The sequence below is a fragment of the Stegostoma tigrinum genome, chromosome 20 (assembly GCF_030684315.1).
Source record: "Stegostoma tigrinum isolate sSteTig4 chromosome 20, sSteTig4.hap1, whole genome shotgun sequence".
In the NCBI taxonomy this organism is placed as follows: Eukaryota; Metazoa; Chordata; class Chondrichthyes; order Orectolobiformes; family Stegostomatidae; genus Stegostoma; species Stegostoma tigrinum.
This window is the reverse complement of record NC_081373.1, coordinates 9,118,207-9,126,991: the sequence shown is the minus strand read 5'-3', so window position 1 is coordinate 9,126,991 and position 8,785 is coordinate 9,118,207. Positions and strand designations below refer to the sequence as shown.

At 41.8% G+C, this 8,785-nt stretch overlaps 1 long non-coding RNA gene across 1 annotated transcript; it reads left to right on the top strand.

Moving 5' to 3' along the window:
* Positions 1-64: 64 nt before the first annotated feature.
* On the top strand, positions 65-3,544 carry LOC125462018 (uncharacterized). The gene is made up of 5 exons (XR_007249586.2): positions 65-212; positions 1,225-1,367; positions 2,149-2,271; positions 2,683-2,857; positions 3,469-3,544. It is a non-coding gene; the product is annotated as an uncharacterized LOC125462018 (long non-coding RNA).
* Positions 3,545-8,785: the final 5,241 nt, after the last annotated feature.

Below are 8,785 nucleotides of genomic sequence, written 5' to 3'. Positions count from 1 at the left end.
AGCCATTTTTTTTTTCCATGATGCAATACCTCGCTGGCAGACCACAACTTAATACATCCTAAAATAAACAAGGTTCGGAAACAAAAGAAATCTCCCACCACCAACACCAACACCACCCCCCCCCCCAACCCCCACAGCGGCTACCACCAATAAGACCATGTTCCGATTTAGAATGGTGGGGAGTAGAATGATACACATAAATGCATCAGCAGGTAAGGAAACATTTAACACGTCTGTCGGTTAAGACGAGTACACGGATAATCTATTATTCATTAAGAAAGAGTGTCGGAACGTTAACTCTCTCTGCTGTGGTGTCGTGCTTATTTTTAAAACACTTCACCAGATTCTCTACTTTCACACAAGAACAAAGTTCTTTTTTCCCCGAAAGCTTATGATCGTAAACCAAGGTAAAATGACAAGAGGATGAAAATGGTTGACCGCCGAATTTTCGCTGGATCCCGTGCCTATTCCGAATGCATGAGTACAGCGTTCCACAATATGTCTCTGACAGATAATGCCTTTTTAAAAACAATAACAAAAGACTCATATTGAATTTGAAGAAGCTTGCGTAAGTTCAAACAGTACCACGGGATCATAGTTACGACAATGTCTTGTATTTGAATGAAAATGTTTACTAGAAGGTGAAGCAGATTGCTTGCGATAAACAATTTGCGCTTTTTATGTGTGGAGCGTAGCAGGACAGCAGCGCTGCGCTTAATGCCTGCATTGGTTTAAACCATCGGATACTAGCTGTTTAAAAAAAGCGCCTGGAAGGCGCAGGTCGCGATGGACTAAATATTAGACATATGGGATTCAATCTATGGTTTTTAAAATATGTACCAAAAGTACCCGATAGCATGGAACTTGTATGATCACCATACATCGCACCGAAGGGATGGCCTGAAGAGACACTATTTGTTCACAGGACGATTATTATCAATGGACTCACGTCCATTAATCATTTATTTTATTCACTCGCTATTCCGAGAACCAAAAATAAAACCCTGTGGGATATAAAGTTACAAACAAACTCTACGAGGATCTGTACGAGCTACATAATCAGAGACATCATGAGCAAGTTATGTTCATGACACTGAACAAATAGGCCATTCAGAAACAGCTAGTTTCTAACAAAGGAAATGTCTTTTCTAAAAATAAGTTAAACAGAAAAAAAATTGATTATGTTTCACTGACTACAACATGTCTCACGCAATCTCCCTACAGACCACACTGCAGGCTAGCAGAAAGGAGAAATAATTTATTCAAGCATTTGGATGTTCCCGAACCAGCCCACAATTTCTCTGTTCAGCTCCAGGACTTCGAGAGAAGCAATGTTTTAAAACGAATAAATTGAGCTTTTAAAAGAGGTAATTACTTGCTGTCATTCCGGATCAGCACATCTGGACTCAGATACATATTTAGAAAGGGTGCAAACGGAGAGGAGGTGTCTTTGGAACTCACTAATGAATATTAATAAACATCCGTGACTGTTATTTCGATACGGCATAGTGTTGTAGATCAGGTTGCAACAGTATCATTCAGGTACTGTTGAGCCGTGAACAAGGTTAACATAAATATGTCGTTTGAAAACAAAACAAACGTATTATCTTGAACTGTGAGTATTCGCGCTGATATAATAGTTAGTCCAGAAAATTTATGATGGGACTTCGCGTGTTTAGTCCGTCAGAAAGAATTAACTAAAGTTCAGTTTACGATTCAGAGGAATCGCATTCTACATTTGTGCCTTTATTAACTTTTTAATCTTTCAATTAAATATTTTAATTCTCTTTTTTTTCTCAGCATTCTGGTTCTTTTCGTTATTATCCTGAAGAACATTCTTGGATTTCGAAGCCTTTGGTTAGAGTCATTTAGAAACTAGTGAGGGCGTTTAAAAGTTCAAGGAGCCAACAGCTAAAATTTAGCCTCTCAGAGACAAAATAGAATTTTCAATTTCGAAATCTTAACAAACAGAGCGTTTGAATTTGCCTGTGCGGCGTACTTACGCGACAGAGTGGGGACAGAACTGTCAATTTTCAGCGCACATCTTACGATGTTTCTTTACACAATCCTACTCTCTTTAAAATCAAATGCCCTGAGTTACTCCACTTTTTTTTCGAAATAAAAATCTCTTTATTCTATTTCAATCAGAGCGGACCAATAAATTGTAGGAAAAAAAACTCACGAAGGAACTCAAATGATTTTTAAAAAGCGATGCTATGAAAACGGAGAGCAAACGGATGTCCAGTTTGTTAACGATGTTTATAGACCAAGGTAAAGATCGCGACATGTATTCTGGTGCATGAAATATTACAAATGAGCAAATTGATATAATAACCTTGTTCTAATTTCGACGTGTGCTAATTTTCTGTTGCGTGTTCTGTTTGAGCCGAAACGAGGAATGACTATGATTGCATGGGTCGGGTAGAAAGTGATCTGAAGAAATGGGCAGTCAGGAACTAACCCGATCTCTCATGGTTTACTTCGCCTCTATCAAAGTGAACTCATGACAACAGCTTTGTAACAGCGTTCATCAAACTTTTTTTAAAAGTTTCATTAAGAACAGAAATATATACATGGATGTATATTTTAAAGAAAATACTTTGAAATAGTCAAATATTTGGTTACTACATGTGGCCTACGTTAACTTCCACCTGTAACTTTAGTATGGCTGTTTCTTTGAAGGGCCATTTATAGTCTTGTTTGAAAGCATCATAAAATGGGCGACTGTGCTGTCAATAATCGGAGCGGATATCCAGCCAATTGTGCTTGAAAGATGACAAGGCAACGTAACGGAAAGGAGACAGCAACTCGTAGAAGGGCCAATGCTACTTCCTCTGGTGCAACCACGGTGTGGTCGGTGATTCTTGATCCCTCAAACCTCAAACACGTTTTCGGGAAAGCTAGGCATGATGCAAAAGGGGACTTGCGCCTGCGAGTTTGCCCGGGAGAAACTAGAAACTCCTGGAGCCCGCGGGTTCAGTCTAGCTCCACTGCGGTCGAAGCCAATGCTCGTTCATTATGTTACACTCTCATCCACATTTCTTTCCCGAATTGCTGTGGACACTCGTTTCAAATAGTAACAGCACGTTTTCAATTTTTTTGGGGGGTGGGGTTGACATTGTCAGCGATATCTTAAAAAGACCTTTTTTTATTGAAAAGGCCTGTCATCTCGTTGGTATTAGCGTGCCGCTCTCTTCGGGGACGAGATCGTTAAGGTTCCCCAAGAACAAAGTCTTATTGGCTCCTTCCACTGTTAATTCTCGTCTGTTTCGAAGTAGCTGTGATTTTAGCGGTTCTGGAGAAAGGTCACTGGACTGATTTCTCACCACAGATGCTGCCAGACCTGCTGTGTTTTCCCAGTACTTTCTGATTTTGAGTCTTTGTTTTTATAACGACCTGGTTGGGACACATAAAGGAATGCAAGGTGGCAGGAACTAGGAAGTAATCTGAGTAACACACATTTTCCAGAGATCGGTGCAAAGAGTCGTTTGCTTCTGGATTCTGTACTCCGTTTGCTTCTGGAAGACCCTCGGAGAATGGGAGCAGATGACATTTTTGCCGCATGTTCATTGGGCAGTTGGGAGCTGCTCCAAACCAGCCTGTCAGAATCGTTTACATCTTACATTTTTAAAAAGAAAAAAATAAACTTACTTTCTTCCAAACTTTGCAAGGCATCCACAATTAAATATATGATGACAGCACGAGCCACATTTTGAGCTGTTTTGGAGACCGGTTACCACTCATTGATTGTGTGAAGGATTTGGTGGATTTTCGCTGTGATAAATCCCTGTATTAAGTGTGTTTATTATTTATATAAAGCACCTCATGGACTTAAGTTTGCATGGTCCTGGATACGATCTATATAAAACACCACCCAATTTTTATTTACAAGGTGACTTTTAAGAAATAAAAAGAGGTTTCAAGGTACCTCTCAAGAACAATAGCAAGCACAAAATTGACGCCCAGTTAAATCAAAAATATATGAGGGCAAATGGTCAAAATATTAGTTTGCAGGAGAGCCTTCATGGAAGAACACGGGGTAGAGCAGTGGAGAGATTTGCGGAAGGAATTCCAGAGCATAGCGCCCAGCCATCTGAAAGCATGGTCACCAGCTGCACAGCTATTACATCCGGCATGCTCAAGAGAGGGCTAAGGGTTGTGGAATGGTATTGTACCTAACTCTGAGCCAGGAGGCTGGGGTTCAAGTCCCACCTGTTCCAGAGTTATTTAATAACATGAACAAAAGCAGAAGTTGCTGGAAAAGCTCAGCAGGTCTGACAAACCTACCGAGTTTTTCCAGCAAGTTCTGTTTTTGTTTCTGATTTACAGCATCCGCAGTTCTTTCGATTTTTATTTAGTATGTAATAACAGGTTGACACGAAAATATCTCAAGAGGCCAGACTTACAGGAGTGCATATATCTCCAAGAGTTATAGCGCTGGAGACACTGTAGAAATAGGGAGGAAAGAGGTGGTGGGGGATGTGATTTTTAAAATCGGAGTTCCCTTAGATATTAGCCAATATATCAGTGAGCCTAGGGGTGACGGGTCAGTGGGACTCCAGACACAAGCCATGGACAATGCGTCTGCGGCGGTCTCAAGCTGTTAGAGAGTTGAACGCGAAAGGCTGACCAGGGAGGCATTGGAATGGTGAAGTTTGAACGCAACAAAGGCGTAAATGAATGTTTTCAGCAACAAAAGGGCTTGGGCAGCGGGAGGATCAGGTGATATTCCAGATGCCAATCCCAGGGATAAACATAACACCAAGATTGTGAACATTTTGGTTCCACCACAGAGGCCAAGGCGAAATCTCTGGAATGGGTCTTAGGGTCTGGGATCAGTTGCTTGTACAAGTATTTAATTGGAGGAAGTTTCTGCTCATCCAGCACCGAATGTTGGAGAAGCAGTCGAGCAACTCTAAGACAACGGAGGGTTGAAAGGGGCCTTGGTGAAGTCGAGGTGGGTACTCCAGAAAACATGCGACAACTGCTGCTTTGGGGTGAGGTCGCTTTGAAACAGTGTGTAGGCTGAGGATTCAGCCTTGAGGACGTGAGCTACTCTGAAGATATTTTCTAATCAACATGATCATAATACTTCTCTGGAGAAAATGAGACCTAAACATAAGTTTGCCAGCCCAGTGGTGGGGAGACTACCATTGCAACACAGGAGCCTACCACATTAACCATTATGGGATATGTTTTCTAATCAAGCTATTGGGTGACGTTATTACACGCGTCAGGAGCAGGTGAGACTTGAAGATCCGGGTTAAAATTGTTTCAGAGATAGGATGAACTGCAGATGCTGGAGAATCTGAGATAACAAGGTGTAGAGCTGGATGAACACAGCAGGCCAAGCAGCATCAGAGGAGGAGGAAAACTGACGTTTCGGGCCTTGACGCTTCTTCAGAAAATTTTCTGAAGGGTCCAGGTCCCAAACGTCAGCCTTCCTGCTCCTCTGATGCTGCTTGGCCTGCTGTGTTCATCCAGCTCAACACCTTGGTATCTCTGAAAATCCGGCGTAGAGGAGACACGACAAGTGCACCCCCAAAGCCCTACCACACTAATTATCATGGTATGCATTTGGAAGAGATTCAATGCAGGAGCCCGTCCAGCTCCAACTGAATGGACGAAGGAGAACCAGACAAATGCAGTTCCGTTGAGCTGGACTGTAGAGGTGAAGACTTGGAGGAGGATGGTGCGGCCAACAATGACAAAAGCTTGAGTTGATGACGGGGTTGAGAAGGCTGTCAAAGGATGGTAACTTTGTCAAAGTCTCATAATATGTTATTTGTACCTTTGGCAGTAACTGTTTCCACTCTGTAATGAGGACAAAAAAATCTAATCAGAAAGTTTCAACGTCATTTGGAAGAACTTAAAAGTAATGAGGTGAGACAGACATTTGCTTATTTCCGGAGGTCAGAAATTGGCGAAAGAAATGACGATGAGTTTATTTAGAAGCTTGTACACTCCTATAAATCCCAGACATTTATTGATTTTTGTCTTAAATCAGAAATCGCGCATATTGTTTCAGACCGAATGTGTTGCTGAGGGCTATTTTGTGGAACAGAAAGTGTTATAAAAACTGAACGAGCCAGATAGTAATAGTGGAAAGTGAAGCAAGAGTTAACATGGCAGCCTGATGACCTCTGACCAGAACTGCAGACTGTGGAAGCTGGGTTTGGATAAATTCTACTGATCCGTCCTGATCTGTGTACAATACGTGTCTTGATTGTTTGACGTTCAAATAATTTGACATTTTAGGAAGGGGAGGTCGAGGGTAAAGAACAAGGGTAGATGCAATGGATTAAAAAGGAAGGACTGGAAGTAGAAAATAAACGAATTAAAGTGTTTAGTGACGCAATGAAGGAATGAGCTAAATTAAAAGCTTAAATTCAAGAGGATCAAACTAATATTTAATCCGATTTGGATCTAAAATGGGAAGGTTGTTTATGTTCAGTTCCCTCCCTAATATCATTGTTGCAATAACCCAGAGCCAAAAAACTCTCTTGGAATAAATTAAATTTAATAGAATTCAAGTGCCTCAGGCTTTGAAGTAACACAGTAGTAGCACATGCCAGCGAGCAGACAAGGCAGTGTCTAGAGCTCAGTGAAACCCACAGACACACATTAAAGAGTCAAAACAATATGGAGCTGGGGGAGCACAGCAGGTCGGGCAGCGTCAGAGGAGTAGGAAAGTCGACGTTTCGGGTTTACACACTTCGTCAGGACTGGGGAAGGGGAAGGGAGCTCAGAAATAGATAGAGGGAGGGGAGGTGGGGCTTGGGGAAGGCAGGTGGGATGGTGATAGGTGAATGCAGGTAGGGGTGGTGGACATTACCCAGTGGAAGGATGGGGCGGAAAGATGAGAAAGAAGATGTACAGGCTGAGTCAGGCCAAGGAGGCGGGGATGAGATGAAGGGTTGGACATGGGGTGAGGCGGGGGGGGGGGGGGGGGTGGTGAGGAGATTTTGAAACTAGTGAATTCTATGTTGAGGCCATCGGGTTGTACGTTCCCGAGGCGGAATATGAGGTGTCCTTTCTCCAGTTTGCGTGTGGCGTCACTGTTACACATTTGAAGAGATGGTAGTCTTGTTGAAATGTAAATCTGGACAAACGGGACACATAGCTGACTGCTCCCGAAATGTAAGGAGATTAGTACCTGCCCAGTCCCTTTTGAAAAGACCAACGGGAAGCTGAATATTTAAAGCGAGGAGACGATTTTTAGCACTTGTCTGCGAGTAGCTAACAAAAGGATAAAAAATTAAAATCATTACCAATGTAAGAAAGAGAGCGAATATTCTCTCGATATGAGGCTCCAAAGTGATGGGATATCTCAGTAGCAACAACAGCGGAAGTAGAATCCAGAACAGAATTTGCAAGTTAAATTATTTGCAAAAAGGAAAGCTCAGAAGTGTACTGGGAAGGATGAAAGCATGGGACTAAGTCAGAAACTATCTGCTATTATGAGAGAAAGTAATTCCTATTTAACAAAAAAATCTGGAAATATCTTTTAAATTGCTACCATAATGTAATTTTCATCGCATCCCTTGTATGATACCGATATTCGTCAGATTTAATTATCATCAGGTTTAACTGCCGATCAATATCCGTATCCTTATCGCTGTGATAATTTGTAAACTCACACGTACACCCCTGACATTTGGCACTTCTTAAAGCAAACTTTTTGATAATTAGCATGTTAATACTGTTTGTTTCTATCCCTGGTTTTCTTGAGACCTCCTTTCATCGCTAAATGGATCGAAGGCTTAATGACTTGCAGCTGGCATTTAGATTTGAAACCGCTGCCAGGATGTGGTCAGATTGGCAACTGGAGATTGTTTGACGATCTCACTGATTCTCCCTTTGTGCTGAATGTTCTGTACAGTAACTGCAAAGTAGCGATCAAGATTTACCAGGCGATCGAATAAATATTCTTTGGCAATTTGTTTCAACCTTATGATATCCCAGATTAAACGTAAAATGAATATAAAAATAGGCTTCTTGTTGAATTTTACTGACCTGAAGACATTTTTTTTAGCAATCGCCAAGCAGCAAACTTTCGTTGTCAATTAAACTTAACTTTAGAATCACAGTCAGCACAGAAATATACCCCTATGGGCCATCATGTCCGCGATGAGGAGTCATCCCAATATGGCCTCGTTCCATTTACCAGAATTTGGCCCATATCCCCCTAAACCCTTCCTATTCACGTGCCCACTCAGGTGCCTTTTAAATGTTGTAATTGTACCAGCCTCCGCCGCTTCGTCTGGCAGCTCATTCCATACACAAACCATGCTCTGCAGAAGCAAGCTAGCCCTCCGGCCCTTTTTAAATGTTTCCCCTCTCACCTTACATCTATGTCCTATGGGTTTGAATTCTCCCATCTAGGAAAATGACTATAGCTGTTCACCTTATTCATGCCCCTCGTGATTTTATAAACCTCTATAGGATCACCCCTCAGTGTCTGACTCTCCAGGGAAGAAAGCTCAAGCCTACCCAACCTCTCCTTATAACTCAAACCCTCCAGAACTGGCAACATCCTTGCAAATTTTTTCTGCACACTCTCAAGTTTAACAACATCCTTACTATAGAAGGGCGACCAGAATTGTATGCATTATTCCAAAAGTAACCTCATTAATGTCCTGTACTGCTGTAACATGACATCCTAACTCCATACTGGATGCTATGACCAATAAAGGCAAATATGCCAAATGCCTTCTTCTCCACACTGTATACCTGTGACTCTACTTTCAAAGAACTATGCACCTGCACCCCTTTTTGTGCTTTT